Raw genomic sequence first — 22,258 nt, forward strand, 5'->3', positions numbered from 1 at the left:
AATGACGCAACAACGACAAGGTGGCTTCTTTACAAATCTCCTCAGTATCCACAGCGATTAACAAATCATCGACGTACTGAATAAGGGTAGCGCCATCAGGTAAAACAAGTGCATCAAGCTGTTTTTTTAAAGCCTGACTGTATATCGATGGACTTTTACAGTAGCCTTGAGGAGCGCGTTTGAAGCGGAAGCTTCGGCCTCCTAAACTGAAGCCAAAAATATCCCTGCTCTCCTCGGCAATCGGGATGCTGAAGAAAGCATTCTTCAAGTCAATCACCGAGAACCAAGTCGCGGAAGCTGGAATCATTGTCAATAGGGCAGTGACATCAGGGACAACTGGAAACTGTGGCACAACGATCTTATTGACCTCTCTAAGATCAATCACAAACCTGTAAACAGGTGGCTGGGAAGGATCAGTGCGCTGCAAAACAGGCAGAACCGGACTATTGCAAACGTTGCCTCTAGTTTCTTCAATTACATCTTTTTCAATCAAATCATAAATGATCGCTAGCAACGCTTTTTCACCTTCACTAGAGATCTTGTATTGGGGAATGCGCGGCATTCTAACATTGGCTTTCACTGTCACAACATATGGCGGTATTTCCAAAAGACCCACATCATTAGGACCAGTAGCCCAAAGAATATCCGGAAGAGAAGACAATTCTGTCGGAAGTTTATCCTTCGACAAATACATCGGAGAGACCACTTTCTTACCCAGTGTAAGTTGTACACCCGAAGGAGAACAGTACAAAGTCGCATTCAATCTTTTCAACAGATCCAATCCTAACAAATTCTCACCACAACCTGTTATAAGAATAAGGGGTGCATCGAATTCACAAGGTCCAACAGAAAGGGACATAGGACTAGAAATCGGGTTTCTAACCAGGGCGCCAGAAAAACCTACTGAAACATTCATTTCGCCAGACAAAGGTGCGCCAGGGAGTTTTGAGTGCATAATAGAACTCTTTGTAGCACCAGTATCCAACAGAAAAGGCTCTGACACACCTGATGTAATCACCTCAACATAAGGTCCACTCTGATCTACTGGAACTGAAACAACTCCCTCTCTTTGTCTATGGCTGTCCTAGCAATCATTACCTTCCATATTCTCATCTTCTGCATAGTAGTCATCAGCATAATACTGAGTCGTCCTACCAGATGCGTTATTCTGCTGATCAAAACTATTCATTGTATTCTGTGGCGAAAAGGAACGCGCGTTTTGCGGGAACACACCGCGTCCCCTACCTCTAGGCGTTTGTTGAGCACCACGACCTCTTGCACCAAACCCATTTGTGCGCTGTAACAAAACCGGACAACTACTTTTAAAATGACCCTCCTCTTTGCAATACGCACACTGATTAGGCCCATATGAAGAACGTTGTTGAGAAAACTCGTTTCTTTGCGAGTTTCTCGAATATTGTTGATCCTGCTGATAGTCGCGTTTATTATTAGTACGGGGCGGGTAAGCTTGCTGTAAAAGAACTTTAGTCTTCAATTCCTTAGTCTTCTTATCCGCTTTCTCTAACTCATCTTTGCGCCTATTTTCATAGTACTGGGCCGTAGCTAAAATCTGTGCTAACGTGGAAACAGCCCAAGCACTTTCAGAATCCTTCAACTTATTACACAATTCAGGAAGCAAATTATGCACGAATTTGTCAACGAACAATCTCTGGCCACCCTCAGTAGCCATATCCTGACCACTATGATCTACAAAAGTCTCTTCAAACCGCGTGAAAAAGTCAGACACAGTTTCGTCTTTCTTCTGCTTACATGCAGACAACTTGTCCCAATTAACACGCAATTCGGGCATTAAAGTCTTCATATACGTAATTATTCTACCAGAGAGTTCTGCAACTAAAGGCTCAGGTTTGGCACCACCAACTTGTCTGTCATTCGCAGCGTTAATATTAACCCATGTATCACCTAACTCCTGGTCATGATCGGTATGGCGAATCTTTCCCCATAAAGGCTGTGGAACAACATTCCCGAACAACATGTCTATATCCGCTAAATTCATAATGCATGAGCTTGCAGTCTGTGATAGTTCTTTGTAATACCCAGCAGGATTTTTACGGGGGTCAGGTAACGTCTGCTTAAGGGCCAATACTTCAGCCCACTTCCAAGGAACATGAACCCAAACACGCTGAAAATGTCCTGGAATAGGTGGGACAACCGTTTGGTCCCCTTCTCTCCAAACCGGGGGAACTTCTCTCATGGGATATTGTCTCGCCTTCTTAACAGAAAAATCAGATTCAAACAATGACTGAGAAATACTCTCACTCCTAAATGACAACAATGTCGCAACAGCTTTCTTAACATCAGAACCTACAATCGTACCTTTTGCAAACTTGAATCGTACACGACACAGCTCAGGCGGAATGGGCTCCAAATCATTTTCCTCCAAATCCTCATAAAGGAAAGTACACTTTTTCTCAAAAACATATCGCTGCTTTGGTGCTTCCCATTGATGGAAGACATCCATAACAGATTCTAACTCATATCTTGTCGGGTCTGTAACCCATTTATGTGCCAAATGATCCAATATTTCTTTCTCTCTAGAATCAGGCAGTCGGCTACGCAACTGTTTACGCTCCGAATCAGGGGTCGTACTATGCGACCCAAAGAAAGGAGAGAAAAGACTAGTAACAGTGTTTGTCATTCTCTGTCGAACAGAAGGAGAAGTCGACAAGACGGGAGATAAAGCAGACTGAGAAAAGGTCCACGTAGGAGCAGTAGTAGGGGAGGTAGCAAGAATAGGTGGAAAAGTTGCAGGAGTTAAAGGCGGAGCAGGTAGCGGAGCAGGTAGCAAAGTCGGTGGCCCTTGAGGGGGCTGCACCAGGGGAGTAGGAGCCGGCTGAAGAGGAGCTGGCGGCTGTGGAAGAACCTGAGGCACAATAACCGGAGGTTGCATAATTAAAGGTTGCGGGGTGCTGTAGCACTCTGCGCATAGGGGGGTGGTGAACTCAATAAGTGCGACATTAAAGGATCTTTATCAAGTTCTTTTGCTGCATCTTGCTGAAGAGACGGCAAAACTGGATAACATTTATCAATCGCCATTTTACGTTACCTATGCAACTGCTCACTTGCCTGTTCTTCTTCATTATCTTTAAACTGTGTAGCAGCTTGCATTATCGAGATACCCCTTTCTCTCTTATTTCTCTTTGCTAATTTAATTTCTTTCTGTTTTGCTTCTTTGCGCCATATGCGAAAAGAGTCAAACATTGCCGGCCAGGCTTTCTTCTTAAAGAGTTTAACTTCCAGATTGTCTAGAATTTCCGTGTCAAAACTACCATATTGGGGCCATTTTAAAACACCATCTTTTATGGTGTATCGAATGCATACTTCATTATATGCGATGGGGCCTACACCATGCTTCGCATAAAGCTCATAGGTTGGAATTCCAATCGGAGGAACCGACACGAGTCCTCCAATCGGGAGTCCCTACTACAACCAAGACAAAACAAATTTCCAAGTCTGCTAAGACCAGGCATCTTCACTCTCTGGTCTAGCTTCAAACTTCAAAGGTTTATCGAATACGATATTCTCGTGAATACACGAGTCCTTCGGTTTTGGCGCTTGCAAGTTCCAAAGAAAACTATCCTCGAAGGGATACCAAACAAAACTAAGGACTGGGAGACGCTCCACTTATACTTAACTGAGGTATTGATGACGTCACCAGAAGACTCGTCTAACGTTTCGCTCTACCAAACATCAAGGGTCCCAAACAGGGCGATAGTCAGGGCAGCAGTCCTTCGTAGCCGTCGGGAAGCGGGGAACCTCGCAGCAAAGACTTTCGGACCACGTCGACATACAGGGGTCGATGAAGTGGTTGGCCGTCCTCCAGAATTTTCACACGAAGCTTCTCACGAACCTCTGGCTTGGACCGGTACCGCTGATACCGCGCCATGTTGGGCGCCAACTGAAGTACCGGGTTTTTAATAACCCAGCGGTGCCAGGGAACAAAACCCAAAGACTTTGAGTCCTTCCTGTTTCAGACTACAGAAACACAGAGTCTTCTAGGTGAAGTCAAAGATCGTATTTATTGGCTGCAGCCAGTAACAGGTATCCTAGAAGTACAACAGCATGTATGTTCTCAGGAGACTGCTCAAGTTACAAGGCCAGTCTTCTTCTTTTATACAAAATAATATGCTTCAGGCAAACATTCCTTATTTTACAGTTGACCATACACATATTTTCACTACAAAGAAGAAGCAGAGTCATGATGACAAGCCCACATTTTAGTTCGTCCAGCCCGTAATTGATTACCCGGCAAGACCCAGTATTCTCATCAGATATCGACGGACCCCCAATAAAATCAGGCACCTCCTCCTCGTAAACCAAGTCATAAAGCAAGAAACAGGGACATGTGTGTGCAAGATTAGGCATGGTTTGTGTGCGATGAAAGGTTTATGATATGTTGTGCCTTGATACTAATCTCGCTGGGCCACTGGGAGAGGAACTGGCCGGGCAGGTTCGGCTTCGGGCAGTGGATCAGCTTGCCCGGGTCACAGAGGAGTCAGCAAAGGTGTACGTGTCCTTCAGACTCGTTTTTGGCTTTAATCATTTGGCTATGTGAGGGCAATCACAAAATGGCTGCCGTTCACAACATTGAACCCGAGGGTTCATGACGAGAACTCCGATTTCAGGGTGATTCCGTCACCCGATCGTGACGAAAATGCTTACGCATAGTATTCAGATCATTACCGGTCTGCTGATATCAAAATCGTCATGCTACGACAATGTTTATAACACGGGGCCAGAATTTTCAGTACCACAGCATGAACCATTACCCTGGACACCTGCATGCCAGCAAGCTTTTGAACAATTAAAGGTTGCGTTTTGTTCTGCTCCTGTGCTTGGTACTCCTGATTACCAGAAGCCTTTTGTGCTCTATGTACATGAGGCGGATGGTTGCCCGCTTTCTGTTCTAACACAGGGTTTCGGTGGTAAGCAGAGACCGTGCGCTTACTTTTCTGCCACCCTTGATAATGTTGCCAGTACGCTCCCGAGCTGTCTGAGGGCTGCAGCGGCAGTTTCTATCAGGCAATCGGCAGGGCTCGTCCTCGATACCGACCTCACAGTTATGGTGCCTCATACTGTGGACACACTTTTGAATAAGACAAAGACGCAGCACCTCACCAGTGCGCGTCTCACTGGATATGAGCTGACCTTATTTAGTCCGCACATTACCATTAAATGCTGTGCTGCTTTGAATCCAGCCATGTTACTACCCCTCCCTTCAGAAGAAAAGGACAATGAGGTCCATGATTATTTGTTTCGGTCCGAGGAGGAAACGAAGGGATGGGTAGACCTGACTGATGTTCCTTTATCTGACCCTCAGGGGGAACTATATGTCAATGGCTCTTATTTCAAACTGCCGGATGGCACTACAACTGCAGCCTATGCAATCACCACGCTATACACTGTAGTCAAGACATCTCGCATTCCATACGAGTCGGCCCAAGCAGCAGAGTTAGTTGCCCTCCTGAGGGCTTGCGAATTGAGTGAGGAACTGGCTGTTAACCTCTATACGACAGCCAGTACGCTTTCGGGGTGGCCCATAATTTTGGACGCTTCTGGGCAGAGAGAGGGTTCTTGACCTCGCACGGACAGCGAATACAGAACGGCCCCTTGATACACAGGTTGCTGTCTGCATTGACACTTCCCACTAAGTTAGCAATAGTAAAATGCAGCGCTTATAAAGTCAGTGCAGACATTGTTGGGAGGGGAAATGCTTTTGCAGACCAGACTGCGAAGGAAACTGCTCGATCGAAAATGAAAAGGATGTTTGTTGCAGGTCCCGCTAGATGGGTTCCAGACAATGGGATGTTCGAGGACACATTAGAAAACGTTAGGGAGATTCACAGAGAGGCGACTGCAGATGAACTGGCAATATGGAAGGAGAGGACGGGACATATGGATGAGGATGGGTGTTGGACTGACTTGTCAGGGATACAGAGATGGCTGCTGCCTAATGCTTATGTTTTCCCTGTCGTCACTATAGCTCCTTGTTCGGCTCACATTAGTGCCAAAGGAATATGTAAGCTACGGGATCCAATGTGGCAGAATGTCAATATCTCTAAGGTTGCCACACACTTAGGAAAGCACTGAATTATCTGTCTGAAGCATAATCCCGGGAAGGGCTCCCCACACCTGCAGGTGACTTTGCACCGCCTTCCTTCCCTTTCTTGGTTCTCCAGATGGATTTCATCAAAATGGAACGAGTGAATAATCTGAAATACGTACTAGTAGTAGTTTGTGCATTTAGTCAGTGGATAGAGGCTTACCCCACTAAGGAGAATACGGCCATGGCAACGGCGAAGGCACTTTTAAAGGAATACCTTCCCACGCTACGGATTACAATACGTGATCTGGAGTATCAATGGCAGCCATTTCAATGCCAAAGGCATTGATTTGGTGTGCAAGGGCTTACACATTACGCAGAAATTCCATGCAGCAAACCACCCCATATCAGCAGGCTTTGTTGAGAAGTACAATGGTACTCTCAAGCTAAAGCTAGCAAAAATTCATGAAAGCACAGGATTGCAATGGCCAGACGCGTTGCCCTTAGCATTTTTGTCTACGAGAGGGAATGCACATTCTAGAACAGGACTATCACCCTATTAGGTGGTCTTTGGACGCCCTGCCAATGTCTGGAGTGTCCCAAGGCCCAAGCGCTTTTCCGAGATAGAATACCATTTGTTGATTGATTACCTGTATGAATTGTCTAAAGATCTCTGTTCTGTTCTCCAACAGATCCAAGCCGCTTTGAGCCAGTTTCAGACGGACACGGGCACTGCATACAGCCTGGAGATTTTATCCTCATCCGGAATTTTCAGTGAAGTAAGAGTCTGGAACCAAGGTGGGAGGGAACTGCCCAAGTGTTGCTGACCACTCGTACTGCTGTTTGGGTGGGAGGCCGGAAACACTGGGTACATGCCTCCCACGTGAAGAGGGTACCCCTACCACTTCCATATGATGCCTGGGTTCAAAACAGAATTGCCAACCAGGAAGGTGGTTCCACGTGTCATCCCTTTTTCTGACACCCGGCTGAAAAGGGGGCGCAGACCGACAAGGAGAGCGACGAAGCTTTATTGGAGGTAAATTTCCCCTGAGATAAGGGCTGCCTGGATATTTCAGTTCCTGGTGCACAAACAACTGAAAGTGAATTTTTGCCTTTGTTTGTGGATTAAGAGGAGCCTGGGTGTGCTAGGTACAATCTGTGGCTCCGATGGAAGGACAGTGCACCAGCAGGGCAATCCAGGAGTTAGGGAAGGACTTGAGTTTAGAGTGTAGGTGCTGTGTCTCTAGTGCCTATTTTTTAGTTTAGAGAACTACTACACTGGTGCACTGCCCTGAACGCTGGACAGGACCAGTGAGGGTATTTGTCCAGGAGGGAGGTTGCTCTATCCTGAAAGAAGAAAGATTTGTTTCTCAGTAAGGGCCACAGATTGTTTTTCAGCAAGGGCTGCGACCGTGCAGCTCCTCCGAGGGAGAGTTTACTAACAATAGGAGTCTATCAGCGAGGCTGAAGGACGCTGGGCAAAGAGTGCCCCCCTGGTGCTGTTGTTGCATTCGTGGCTGTAGTTTGTGACTTTTCCCAGTCTTATGATATCTAAGCTCCCTGTGCAGTTTTATGATGTATCCCTTTGGCCGTCCTACCCCTGATGAGGGACAGCCTTTTGCGGCTCCGTGTCCCACTCCGGATGGGCCTGTCTGGTCCTCTTGGTCCACTAAGAGCAAAATAGTATTTGTTGTGATAATTTTGCTTTCCTTATTATTTGTGTTTGGAATATTTTTCTTCTTAGAAGAGAAATATCCTGTGCATACTTTGATAAGTCCTATACCAGCGCCTGCTGAACATATTTTCGGTACCTTAGCACCTCACAAAGAATAACACCGGAAGTCCTATAAGGATAATCATTGTAATCGAACGTTACACCAAACACATGCTGTTTATAATACAACAAAATGTTGGGTGTGTGGGTTATTGCCTTCAGTCATGTATCAAAGTGAGAACTTGCTACCTATGCCTTTATTCCATGTTGACAATTGTGAGGGGTGGTTCACCTTACTTTGCATGATGCGCCCCTTCTCCCAAGTTGACTCCCTGGATCCCAGAAAAAGCAGCTCCCGCTCCCTTACGATGAAAGTGTATCCCCAGCATAGGCACCCTCCGGGTGGTGTTTCCCTAGTAGATAGGCAACTTGATCAAGTGTTCATGACTGTTTGCTCTAGAGGGGCTAATCGAGATAGAAAGGCAAATAGAACGGGATGGATAGAGATGGATTTTTACGGTTCAATGCATCAGACTTACCAGTCCTTCCAAGCCCGCAATGTCACCGAAGCCCTGACAGTGGTAGATGTATTGTCTCCCTTTTGTATTCAAGGGACAGGAAACATAGAGGCCAAAACGATGCAGCACCAATTGCGCACTTTTGGATTCTGCTGCATTGGCAGCACACCCTAACATTATATACATAGGGCATTTGAGCCCTCTGAGAGGGCCAGTTGGCCAGGGGGCCAGGCCCTAATGTGATTTATGTGGTGCCCAGGAAAGGTGATTTATGCACCCTGATTTATGCCTCTAATGGGATTTATGATTATGAGGCGATTTGCATCCTGTGTTTATGTTTAGGAGGTTATTCCCTAATCTAAGGTTTAGGCGTATGAGGTTATTGCCTAGTGTGATTTCTGCTTATGAGGTTATTGCATACTGTGTTTATGCTTATGAGGTTATTGCATAATGCGTTTTTGCTGGTGAGGATATTATTCCCTAATGTGTTTAGGCTTATGAGATTGATGCATAATGTATTTGCTAATAGTTACTGGTTGTGTTCTACATTTACTATTTGTGCTTGTGATGGTTCTGCCAGTGGCCCAATTGACCCTGTCATGCGTATATAATTCCCTAAACATATTGCCTAGTGCCAGCTGGCACAGTGTATATTGTGTGATTACTATTCTAATGTGTTTATGATAATACAAAGGCTATTTTTATATATAAAACCTTGTGTGGAGTCCCTTTTGCGGTGTGCCTAGTGTGATGGTGCTGTGTGTGTGTTGTGCAAACGCTTTACACATATCCTTCGGGATAGGCCTGACTGCTCATGCCAAGCTACCAAGGTGGTGAGTAGGGGTTATCTTCAGCGTGTAACTCCCTCGCCCTGACTAGAGTGGTGGTTTCTGGCTGGCTTAGGCGCAAGCCCTAGCCTACCAGAAATCCCATTTCTAACACTGTGCATACAATTTTTTCCTGGACCCTCCGTCCAGGATAAAAGTGTGAAGAATAGTGCTGATTGGGAGAAGTTATGGACTCCTTAAACCCCTCCTTACTGCCAATTAGTCTACATGTTTCAGCCGTAAAATTGTGCCCATAGTGCAAAGTCACATGGGCCTTCTTCAGGACTCTACTGGTTCCAGGATATAAGTCACCTCATTTCCCGAAATGAGGAGGTGTCAGAACCAGTCGTTCTTGCACCAAGGTTTCTCCTAGAGCACCGGTACTCATAGTACGGCCCGCGGGCTGCTAGCGGCCGGGCAAGCCTTCCTTGGCCGCCCGTGGACCTTGCAGACATCGTTTTGCACTGATGCCCCTGCTTACTGTTTACATCAGTGTGTTCTCGGGTCCCTCCAGAGTCCTGCCTCAATCTCCACAGCTGTCTGTCACAGGGACCCGGGGGAGCATGTGCTGCAGCTCAGCCAGCTTCAGAGGACAAGGCTGCATTTTCACAGCAAGAGGACAGCATTCACGGTGCCAGGCTGCCTACACAGCCGAGGCGATGAGGCACATCACGTGACTCTGCTCTGCTGGAGGGAGCTGGCTCGAGGAAGAGGTACACCTAAGGCAAGCGGGCAGGCGCCAGCAGCGGTGTGTGCTCTGAGGGAGAACAGTGCTATAAGAACACGGGTTAACCCAATAAGTCACTGGGACCTGGGCAGATAGTTGATACAGACAAAGTGGTCCCAGATAATCAAACAATTAACTCAGCAGTAAAATCACTTAAGTGAATACAAAGACAATTATAACAACATTCTTTTTAATCACAACGTGTATCGTAAAAAATCATTCATAAAATAAATGCATAGTAAATCGCATATAATGCCCCTAAAGGATGGAAAAAGGGAAGGGTAGTGTTGGAATAGTGATGGTATGGGAATTGCAACAAGGGTCACTGAGACCTGAATACACCAGAAATAATGATAAGTTAACACAATGGAAAAAATAACTCATCAATTGATTAAACAACCATGCCTCAAATAAAGTAGAATCACAAATGATAAATCAAGGAAGAGGCTGGACACAGGAGGAAGTGTCGACGTTTCGACCCAAGTAGATGCAGGCGTAGTGTAAACCTTGCTAGAGGGTCTTCATCAGGACTGGGGATGTGGGAAATGGGGCAATGGATCTGTTTGGGAAATCAATAAATTAGTATTACTACGGGTCACAAAGGATCCCAAAAAAGCTCCTAAAATAATAAAAGGCAGAAGAGGGAAATACAAGGTCATATGTTGAGATCACACGAGGAATACATTAGAGAAACAATTAGAGAAGAAGGTCATGACCGATAGTTATTGCGGTCTTATGTAACGGGATCACATATCTCATGTGAGGTAAGCCAATTGTAGGGAACCCCAACACAAAAACATGGTCGATTGGTCATTGAGATGTAATAAACAGCACATAGCAGGCTCGGGACATCGATTAAATTGTGATTGGGAAATGGCTGCAAGATGATAAACGTCTCTAAAGAGAACAGGCAGCATCTGGTTACCTGTTCTGGGATGTTTAATCGGATATTGCAAAATATACCGCCCATAGATCACGGTCCCGAAATGGAAACTTGAGGAAATTCACTCACAGCCAATTGGGCATTGGAATGCAAATTAAATATTAGGTATATGTAAGTTGGCCTACCTTGAGTTGGTGTGGAGGGAGAACAGGACACAAAACACAAGGACAACGTACATTCGGTTTCTTTACTAATACAGTGGCAAATATCTCCATGTGTGCGTGTTGTATCTGTACATTGCAAACTTAGCTGAAAGCGCAGAAACATTATTTACATAATTTCAGAGGCGTAACTAGAGCCAAACTTCGGGAGGGGTTACTGAAAATTTCGGGGATGGGGCGAACTCTTCCAGCAATATGGAGAGTTGAGATGCAGGGGCACCTGGACACCTGCATGCCAGCAAGCTTTTGAACAATTAAAGGTTGCGTTTTGTTCTGCTCCTGTGCTTGGTACTCCTGATTACAAGAAGCCTTTTGTGCTCTATGTACATGAGGCGGATGGTTGCCCGCTTTCTGTTCTAACACAGGGTTTCGGTGGTAAACAGAGACCCTGCGCTTACTTTTCTGCCACCCTTGATAATGTTGCCAGTACGCTCCCGAGCTGTCTGAGGGCTGCAGCGGCAGTTTCTATCAGGCAATTGGCAGGGCTCGTCCTCGATACCGACCTCACAGTTATGGTGCCTCATACTGTGGACACACTTTTGAATAAGACAAAGACGCAGCACCTCACCAGTGCGCGTCTCACTGGATATGAGCTGACCTTATTTAGTCCGCACATTACCATTAAATGCTGTGCTGCTTTGAATCCAGCCATGTTACTACCCCTCCCTTCGGAAGAAAAGGACAATGAGGTCCATGATTATTTGTTTCGGTCCGAGGAGGAAACGAAGGGATGGGTAGACCTGACTGATGTTCCTTTATCTGACCCTCAGGGGGAACTTTATGTCAATGGCTCTTATTTCAAACTGCCGGATGGCACTACAACTGCAGCCTATGCAATCACCACGCTATACACTGTAGTCAAGACATCTCGCATTCCATACGAGTCGGCCCAAGCAGCAGAGTTAGTTGCCCTCCTGAGGGCTTGCGAATTGAGTGAGGGACTGGCTGTTAACCTCTATACGACAGCCAGTTCGCTTTCGGGGTGGCCCATAATTTTGGACGCCTCTGGCCAGAGAGAGGGTTCTTGACCTCGCACGGACAGCGAATACAGAACGGCCCCTTGATTCACAGGTTGCTGTCTGCATTGACACTTCCCACTAAGTTAGCAATAGTAAAATGCAGTGCTTATAAAGTCAGTGCAGACATTGTTGGGAGGGGAAATGCTTTTGCAGACCAGACTGCGAAGGAAACTGCTCGATCGAAAATGAAAAGGATGTTTGTTGCAGGTCCCGCTAGATGGGTTCCAGACAATGGGATGTTCGAGGACACATTAGAAAACGTTAGGGAGATTCACAGAGAGGCGACTGCAGATGAACTGGCAATATGGAAGGAGAGGACGGGACATATGGATGAGGATGGGAGTTGGACTGACTTGTCAGGGATACAGAGATGGCTGCTGCCTAATGCTTTTGTTTTCCCTGTCGTCCCTATAGCTCCTTGTCCGGCTCACATTAGTGCCAAAGGAATATGTAAGCTACAGGATCCAATATGGCAGAATGTCAATATCTCTAAGGTTGCCACACACTTAGGAAAGCACTGTATTATCTGTCTGAAGCATAATCCTGGGAAGGGCCCCCCACACCTGCAGGTGACTTTGCACCGCCTTCCTTCCCTTTCTTGGTTCTCCAGATGGATTTCATCAAAATGGAACGAGTGAATAATCTGAAATACGTACTAGTAGTAGTTTGTGCATTTAGTCAGTGGATAGAGGCTTACCCCACTAAGGAGAATACGGTCATGGCAACGGCGAAGGCACTTTTAAAGGAATACCTTCCCACGCTACGGATTACAATACGTGATCTGGAGTATCAATGGCAGCCATTTCAATGCCAAAGTCATTGATTTGGTGTGCAAGGGCTTACACATTACGCAGAAATTCCATGCAGCAAACCACCCCATATCAGCAGGCTTTGTTGAGAAGTACAATGGTACTCTCAAGCTAAAGCTAGCAAAAATTCATGAAAGCACAGGATTGCAATGGCCAGACGCGTTGCCCTTAGCATTGTTGTCTACGAGAGGGAATGCACATTCTAGAACAGGACTATCACCCTATTAGGTGGTCTTTGGACGCCCTGCCAATGTCTGGGGTGTCCCAAGGCCCAAGCGCTTTTCCGAGATAGAATACCATTTGTTGATTGATTACCTGGATGAATTGTCTAAAGATCTCTGTTCTGTTCTCCAACAGATCCAAGCCGCTTTGAGCCAGTTTCAGACGGAAACGGGCACTGCAAACAGCCTAGAGATTTTATCCTCATCCAGAATTTTCAGTGAAGTAAGAGTCTGGAACCAAGGTGGGAGGGAACTGCCCAAGTGTTGCTGACCACTCGTACTGCTGTTTGGGTGGGAGGCCGGAAACACTGGGTACATGCCTCCCACGTGAAGAGGGTACCCCTACCACTTCCATATGATGCCTGGGTTCAAAACAGAATTGCCAACCAGGAAGGTGAGCTGGTTCCACGTGTCATCCCTTTTTCTGACACCCGGCTGAAAAGGGGGCGCAGACCGACAAGGAGAGCGACGAAGCTTTATTGGAGGTAAATTTCCCCTGAGATAAGGGCTGCCTGGATATTTCAGTTCCTGGTGCACAAACAACTGAAAGTGAATTTGTGCCTTTGTTTGTGGATTAAGAGGTGCCTGGGTGTGCTAGGTACAATCTGTGGCTCCGATGGAAGGACAGTGCACCAGCAGGGCAATCCAGGAGTTAGGGAAGGACTTGAGTTTAGAGTGTAGGTGCTGTGTCTCTAGTGCCTATTTTTTAGACTAGAGAACTACTACACTGGTGCACTGCCCTGAACACTGGACAGGACCAGTGAGGGTATTTGTCCAGGAGGGAGTTGCTCTATCCTGACAAAGAGAAGAAAGATTTGTTTCTCAGTAAGGGCCACAGATTGTTTTTCAGCAAGGGCTGCGACCGTGCAGCTCCTCCGAGGGAGAGTTTACTAACAATAGGAGTCTATCAGCGAGGCTGAAGGACGCTGGGCAAAAAGTGCCCCCCTGGTGCTGTTGTTGCATTCGTGGCTGTAGTTTGTGACTTTTCCCAGTCTTATGATATCTAAGCTCCCTGTGCAGTTTTATGATGTATCCCTTTGGCCGTCCTACCCCTGATGAGGGACAGCCTTTTGCGGCTCCGTGTCCCACTCCGGATGGGCCTGTCTGGTCCTCTTGATCCACTAAGAGCAAAATAGTATTTGTTGTGATAATTTTGCTTTCCTTATTATTTGTGTTTGGAATATTTTTCTTCTTAGAAGAGAAATATCCTGTGCATACTTTGATAAGTCCTATACCAGCGCCTGCTGAACATATTTTCGGTACCTTAGCACCTCACAAAGAATAACACCGGAAGTCCTATAAGGATAATCATTGTAATCAAACGTTACACCAAACACATGCTGATTATAATACAACGAAATGTTGGGTGTGTGGGTTATTGCCTTCAGTCATGCATCAAAGTGAGAACTTGCTACCTATGCCTTTATTCCATGTTGACAATTGTGAGGGGTGGTTCACCTTACTTTGCATGATGCGCCCCTTCTTCCAAGTTGACTCCCTGGATCCCAGAAAAAGCAGCTCCCGCTCCCTTACGATGAAAGTGTATCCCCAGCATAGGCACCCTCCGGGTGGTGTTTCCCTAGTAGATAGGCAACTTGATCAAGTGTTCATGACTGTTTGCTCTAGAGGGGCTAATAGAGATAGAAAGGCAAATAGAACGGGATGGATAGAGATGGATTTTTACGGTTCAATGCATCAGACTTACCAGTCCTTCCAAGCCCGCAATGTCACCGAAGAACGGCCCATACCCCTGACAGTGGTAGATGTATTGTCTCCCTTTTGTATTCAAGGGACAGGAAACATAGAGGCCAAAACGATGCAGCACCAATTGCGCACTTTTGGATTCTGCTGCATTGGCAGCACACCCTAACATTATGTACATAGGGCATTTGAGCCCTCTGAGAGGGCCAGTTGGTCAGGGGGCCAGGCCCTAATGTGATTTATGTGGTGCCCAGGAAAGGTGATTTATGCACCCTGATTTATGCCTCTAATGGGATTTATGATTATGAGGCTATTTGCATCCTGTGTTTATGTTTAGGAGGTTATTCCCTAATCTAAGGTTTAGGCGTATGAGGTTATTGCCTAGTGTGATTTCTGCTTATGAGGTTATTGCATACTGTGTTTATGCTTATGAGGTTATTGCATAATGCGTTTTTGCTGGTGAGGATATTATTCCCTAATGTGTTTAGGCTTATGAGATTGACGCATAATGTATTTGCTAATAGTTACTGGTTGTGTTCTACATTTACTATTTGTGCTTGTGATGGTTCTGCCAGTGGCCCAATTGACCCTGTCATGCGTATATAATTCCCTAAACATATTGCCTAGTGCCAGCTGGCACAGTGTATATTGTGTGATTACTATTCTAATGTGTTTATGATAATACAAAGGCTATTTTTATATATAAAACCTTGTGTGGAGTCCCTTTTGCGGTGTGCCTAGTGTGTTGGTGCTGTGTGTGTGTTGTGCAAACGCTTTACACATATCCTTCGGGATAGGCCTGACTGCTCATGGCAAGCTACCAAGGTGGTGAGTAGGGGTTATCTTCAGCGTGTAACTCCCTCGCCCTGACTAAAGTGGTGGTTTCTGGCTGGCTTAGGCGCAAGCCCTAGCCTACCAGAAATCCCATTTCTAACACTGTGCATACAATTTTTTCCTGGACCCTCCGGCCAGGATTAAAAGTGTGAAGAATAGTGCTGATTGGGAGAAGTTATGGACTCCTTAAACCCCTCCTTACTGCCAATTAGTCTACATGTTTCAGCCGTAAAATTGTGCCCATAGTGCAAAGTAACATGGGCCTTCTTCAGGACTCTACTGGTTCCAGGATATAAGTCACCTCATTTCCCGAAATGAGGAGGTGTCAGAACCAGTCGTTCTTGCACCAAGGTTTCTCCTAGAGCACCGGTACTCATAGTACGGCCCGCGGGCTGCTAGCGGCCGGGCAAGCCTTCCTTGGCCGCCCGTGGACCTTGCAGACATCGTTTTGCACTGATGCCCCTGTTTACTGTTTACATCAGTGTGTTCTCGGGTCCCTCCAGAGTCCTGCCTCAATCTCCACAGCTGTCTGTCACAGGGAGCCGGGGGAGCATGTGCTGCAGCTCAGCCAGCTTCAGAGGACAAGGCTGCATTTTCACAGCAAGAGGACAGCATTCACGGTGCCAGGCTGCCTACACAGCCGAGGCGATGAGGCACATCACGTGACTCTGCACTGCTGGAGGGAGCTGGCTCGAGGAAGAGGTACACCTAAGGCAAGCGGGCAGGCGCCAGCAGCGGTGTGTGCTCTGAGGGAGAACAGTGCTATAAGAACACGGGTTAACCCAATAAGTCACTGGGACCTGGGCAGATAGTTGATACAGACAAAGTGGTCCCAGATAATCAAACAATTAACTCAGCAGTAAAATCACTTAAGTGAATACAAAGACAATTATAACAACATTGTTTTTAATCACAACGTGTATCGTAAAAAATCATTCATAAAATAAATGCATAGTAAATCGCATATAATGCCCCTAAAGGATGGAAAAAGGGAAGGGTAGTGTTGGAATAGTGATGGTATGGGAATTGCAACAAGGGTCACTGATACCTGAATACACCAGAAATAATGATAAGTTAACACAATGGAAAAAATAACTCATCAATTGATTAAACAACCATGCCTCAAATAAAGTAGAATCACAAATGATAAATCAAGGAAGAGGCTGGACACAGGAGGAAGTGTCGACGTTTCGACCCAAGTAGATGCAGGCGTAGTGTAAACCTTGCTAGCGGGTCTTCATCAGGACTGGGGATGTGGGAAATGGGGCAATGGATCTGTATGGGAAATCAATAAATTAGTATTACTACGGGGTAAGCCAATTGTAGGGAACCCCAACACAAAAACATGGTTGATTGGTCATTGAGATGTAATAAACAGCACATAGCAGGCTCGGGACATCGATTAAATTGTGATCGGGAAATGGCTGCAAGATGATAAACGTCTCTAAAGAGAACAGGCAGCATCTGGTTACCTGTTCTGGGATGTTTAATCGGATATTGCAAAATATACTGCCCATAGATCACGGTCCCGAAATGGAAACTTGAGGAAATTCACTCACAGCCAATTGGGCATTGGAATGCAAATTAAATATTAGGTATATGTAAGTTGGTGTGGAGGGAGAACAGGACACAAAACACAAGGACAACGTACATTCGGTTTCTTTACTAATACAGTGGCAAATATCTCCATGTGTGCGTGTTGTATCTGTACATTGCAAACCTAGCTGAAAGCGCAGAAACATTATTTACATAATTTCAGAGGCGTAACTAGAGCCAAACTTCGGGAGGGGTTACTGAAAATTTCGGGGATGGGGCGAACTCTTCCAGCAATATGGAGAGTTGAGATGCAGGGGCACCTGGACACCTGCATGCCAGCAAGCTTTTGAACAATTAAAGGTTGCGTTTTGTTCTGCTCCTGTGCTTGGTACTCCTGATTACAAGAAGCCTTTTGTGCTCTATGTACATGAGGCGGATGGTTGCCCGCTTTCTGTTCTAACACAGGGTTTCGGTGGTAAGCAGAGACCCTGCGCTTACTTTTCTGCCACCCTTGATAATGTTGCCAGTACGCTCCCGAGCTGTCTGAGGGCTGCAGCGGCAGTTTCTATCAGGCAATCGGCAGGGCTCGTCCTCGATACCGACCTCACAGTTATGGTGCCTCATACTGTGGACACACTTTTGAATAAGACAAAGACGCAGCACCTCACCAGTGCGCGTCTCACTGGATATGAGCTGACCTTATTTAGTCCGCACATTACCATTAAATGCTGTGCTGCTTTGAATCCAGCCATGTTACTACCCCTCCCTTCGGAAGAAAAGGACAATGAGGTCCATGATTATTTGTTTCGGTCCGAGGAGGAAACGAAGGGATGGGTAGACCTGACTGATGTTCCTTTATCTGACCCTCAGGGGGAACTTTATGTCAATGGCTCTTATTTCAAACTGCCGGATGGCACTACAACTGCAGCCTATGCAATCACCACGCTATACACTGTAGTCAAGACATCTCGCATTCCATACGAGTCGGCCCAAGCAGCAGAGTTAGTTGCCCTCCTGAGGGCTTGCGAATTGAGTGAGGGACTGGCTGTTAACCTCTATACGACAGCCAGTTCGCTTTCGGGGTGGCCCATAATTTTGGACGCCTCTGGCCAGAGAGAGGGTTCTTGACCTCGCACGGACAGCGAATACAGAACGGCCCCTTGATACACAGGTTGCTGTCTGCATTGACACTTCCCACTAAGTTAGCAATAGTAAAATGCAGTGCTTATAAAGTCAGTGCAGACATTGTTGGGAGGGGAAATGCTTTTGCAGACCAGACTGCGAAGGAAACTGCTCGATCGAAAATGAAAAGGATGTTTGTTGCAGGTCCCGCTAGATGGGTTCCAGACAATGGGATGTTCGAGGACACATTAGAAAATGTTAGGGAGATTCACAGAGAGGCGACTGCAGATGAACTGGCAATATGGAAGGAGAGGACGGGACATATGGATGAGGATGGGAGTTGGACTGACTTGTCAGGGATACAGAGATGGCTGCTGCCTAATGCTTATGTTTTCCCTGTCGTCACTATAGCTCCTTGTCCGGCTCACATTAGTGCCAAAAGAATATGTAAGCTACGGGATCCAATATGGCAGAATGTCAATATCTCTAAGGTTTGTGAGAAAACAAGGACCCCCTGGGTATCAACAATGCACAGATTCCTAGGGCAGGGTAAAACCAACTTGAGTAATAAATCCTAGGCCATCCACAAAATAAGTGACTATAAAGGCTGGGACCAGTGGCGAAAAAGAATTGTCAAAAACAACTGTATACGTAAAAACAATATATTTAATTAACAATAGATAAAAATCATATAGAGACTCAAACATATAAGTCAAACTATATGATACAATAAAATTGTGACACAAACAGTTCTTGAAAACATATATCAAACACATTCAATAAAAACCAAATACATCATAGTAATAGTGCAATTAATGAAAATTTAGTGCAAAGGGACTCGACGCGCGTTTCGGCAGTAGAGGAACTGCCTTCTTCAGGAGTCGTTGATGAAACTCTGAAAAGAATATTTATAAAAAACATATTATATATAACAATACATATATTCTATAACATAATCATTACATGTATCTATTTATATGCTTATTTATCTATTAAAGAGTACATCATTCATAACAACTCTAAATCTACCTAGCAGGTCCAGACACAAAACATTAGTCACTTGAAGTCATATGGTAGACAGATATATATAAGGTCAGTGCAGTGCTTAGCTAGACAGAAAAACTGATCAGTATTGCAAGATGCGTTACTCGTACAAAAACAGGTGTTTGTTTTCGGTTACATTTACACATAGATTCTCAACAAAGGTTAACATGTCTAAACTGATCAGAAAGGAAGTTTTTATGGTCTTGTTTTGAAATACACTGATATCAAGCAACTTACATTTTGCAGTTTATATATCGTTTCATACGTTGAAGGTAAATCGATGATAACTTCCTTAGAGTTGATAAAAAGATCAAAGAACACAAAGCCACTTGAAGGGGCTAGCACCTATTTTAAATACAAACTAAATATTTTGTATAACATCAGTCTAATGTTTGAAAATTGGGGGTATATTTTGAGCACAATGGAGCAATAGGTCAGTTCTTAAGATTCTAGTGGAGAGAATAATAAGATACATAAAAAACATAATGGTCAGAAAGATATATTTGTTATTGCTACTGTTTTATGATCTGTTCTAAATAATTCTTCATTTGAAAATACTTCTACTGAGAAACCAGATTATTAGAGGAGGATTCATCTATAAATTAGACTGGAAAAGATCATATACCACGGAGAGTCAGATGACAATGGTGTATAAAGGATGGAAAACGCTTATAATATAGATAACTCTAATGATAGAGCTAGCGAGTTTTAAACTTTCCTAACCTGAAACTATATCTAAGCCAGTGGGTAAATAATTATTAAAAAGAAGGGGGGAGGGTATTACCTATTGTGGTGACAACTTGGATACTGCAGATTATTGTATCCAACTATTTTGCTTCATAGTGGCGTCCAAATAGTAGCCATCACTGTAGATGGATATACAAAAGAAGAAAACATATCTAGGGTCAATGCTAAAGTCTAATAGCTGTTCAAAGACCTACATAAAAGTGCAATTTTCACAGGCACATTGTGCTCGTAAGGATAAAACTGCAAAACGCATAAAGATTACCTTTATATAAACGGTTCCCAGATATTCCAATCGTGATTCACATTGATTACTAGATGTAATTACGGGTTAAAAATGCCAAGGGCATTGAATAGGCTGAAAGAAATACAGAAAGAAACGTCGGGGATTAAACAGGCAGGCCAGCTATGGCTCTGTGCATATCAAAGCGTAGCAAGATATAAGGGCAAGGGGAAATGGCCCCAGGGGTTGCTATTGTATATGGCACAGTAAACGTGTGCTGGAAAACAATATGCGTGTACATTTTTAAAACATTACTGTACCGCTTGTCGAAAATACGCTAGAGTCATTACCTTAACATAAGTGACTAAATTCCGGCAGCAAGATAGTGCTGTTCTACCGTTTTAAAATCGGTAACTGTAATGGCCGATCGAGAGAAGCCGTGGTTCCGTTAGCGTGATGGTTACTAGAAATGACAACAAAAGGGGAAGGGGATTTAGTGGAAAATCACATAAAGCTGTCTTTGGGGTTTCTGAATGGCTACCGAGGGTATGGCTCTTACCTATAAACGAAGTAGGATGCATGGGCTGCAGGATGGTGCAGTTCCGAAAACCAAGATAGCAGGACAGCCTCGCCGATGGAAGAAAGGGGGGAGTGGCTGCCTTGGTAATGACAGCTCTTTTAAAGCTAAAAAAGGGCGTGAACCACTGACTGATAGCAGGGTATGATAGAAAGAGAGGGAGGACCAAACTCCTCCGCTATGTTATGATAATGATTACCATTCAAACATGGCGCTGAAAGCTGAAAATAATGGCGTATGTAAATTGTTATGGCAACCGAGTCAAGGAGTGGAAGGATTACTTTTAACGAAGGAAATAAGATAAACGGGGATATGCAGTATATCCTGAGATCTTATAACAAGGCATGCCCTTAAAAGAAAAGCACTGGGCAACCGATGGAAAATGGCTCATGTTATCTGATATTTGGAACGAAGTCCCACTATAATCATGTTGTATCCACATTATGAACGGATCCTTCGCATGTTTTTTAGTGTATATTTTATTCGAAACAAAGGGGGGGGGGGGAGGTGGGAAAAACGGATCAATTCTAAAGTATATAGGTATCTTGGTAGTATATAGAAGATGCCTATATAATGATGGTGTATAGTAGGTGGTACAAAGTAGTGGTAGATAGAGGCGTCCGATTTCCAATTATAGGAAAGACCACTATACGATGGCATTAAATACCAGTGGTCCTCGGAAATAAGAAAATAGACATCAGTTGAGTGGCGCATATAGTAAATATGACTTACCTATATACTGGTATATATACTTAATTACATAAACGAAAAAAGATGGAGTGGTTTAGATTATTTGGTTTGAAAGTCCTAACATTGATTTAAAGGGTAGTATCCAGAACCTATGTGTCAACCACACAGGATAGGATACAATATTCCTAACAGGCCAAATTGTCAGTCTTCACAGGGATAATAATGAAAGTCTAGGCCAGATGAACTGGCAATATGGAAGGAGAGGACGGGACATATGGATGAGGATGGGAGTTGGACTGACTTGTCAGGGATACAGAGATGGCTGCTGCCTAATGCTTATGTTTTCCCTGTCGTCACTATAGCTCCTTGTCCGGCTCACATTAGTGCCAAAGGAATATGTAAGCTACGGGATCCAATATGGCAGAATGTCAATATCTCTAAGGTTGCCACACACTTAGGAAAGCACTGTATTATCTGTCTGAAGCATAATCCTGGGAAGGGCCCCCCACACCTGCAGTTGACTTTGCACCGCCTTCCTTCCCTTTCTTGGTTCTCCAGATGGATTTCATCAAAATGGAACGAGTGAATAATCTGAAATACGTACTAGTAGTAGTTTGTGCATTTAGTCAGTGGATAGAGGCTTACCCCACTAAGGAGAATACGGTCATGGCAACGGCGAAGGCACTTTTAAAGGAATACCTTCCCACGCTACGGATTACAATACGTGATCTGGAGTATCAATGGCAGCCATTTCAATGCCAAAGTCATTGATTTGGTGTGCAAG

At 44.9% G+C, this 22,258-nt stretch overlaps 1 long non-coding RNA gene across 2 annotated transcripts; it reads right to left on the reverse strand.

Annotated features, from left to right (window-relative positions):
• Positions 1-18,992: 18,992 nt before the first annotated feature.
• Positions 18,993-20,851, reverse strand: LOC147710111 (uncharacterized). Of its 2 annotated transcripts, none has more exons than XR_015295609.1 (5): positions 20,767-20,851; positions 20,558-20,670; positions 20,250-20,342; positions 20,025-20,106; positions 18,993-19,091 (listed from the first exon to the last, which is right to left on the reverse strand). It is a non-coding gene; the product is annotated as an uncharacterized LOC147710111 (long non-coding RNA). The 2 variants fall into 2 exon arrangements; XR_015295608.1 differs by lacking the exon at positions 18,993-19,091 and adding an exon at positions 19,294-19,585.
• Positions 20,852-22,258: the final 1,407 nt, after the last annotated feature.

The sequence above is a fragment of the Lissotriton vulgaris genome, chromosome 5, assembly GCF_964263255.1.
Source record: "Lissotriton vulgaris chromosome 5, aLisVul1.2, whole genome shotgun sequence".
Classification (NCBI taxonomy): Eukaryota; Metazoa; Chordata; class Amphibia; order Caudata; family Salamandridae; genus Lissotriton; species Lissotriton vulgaris.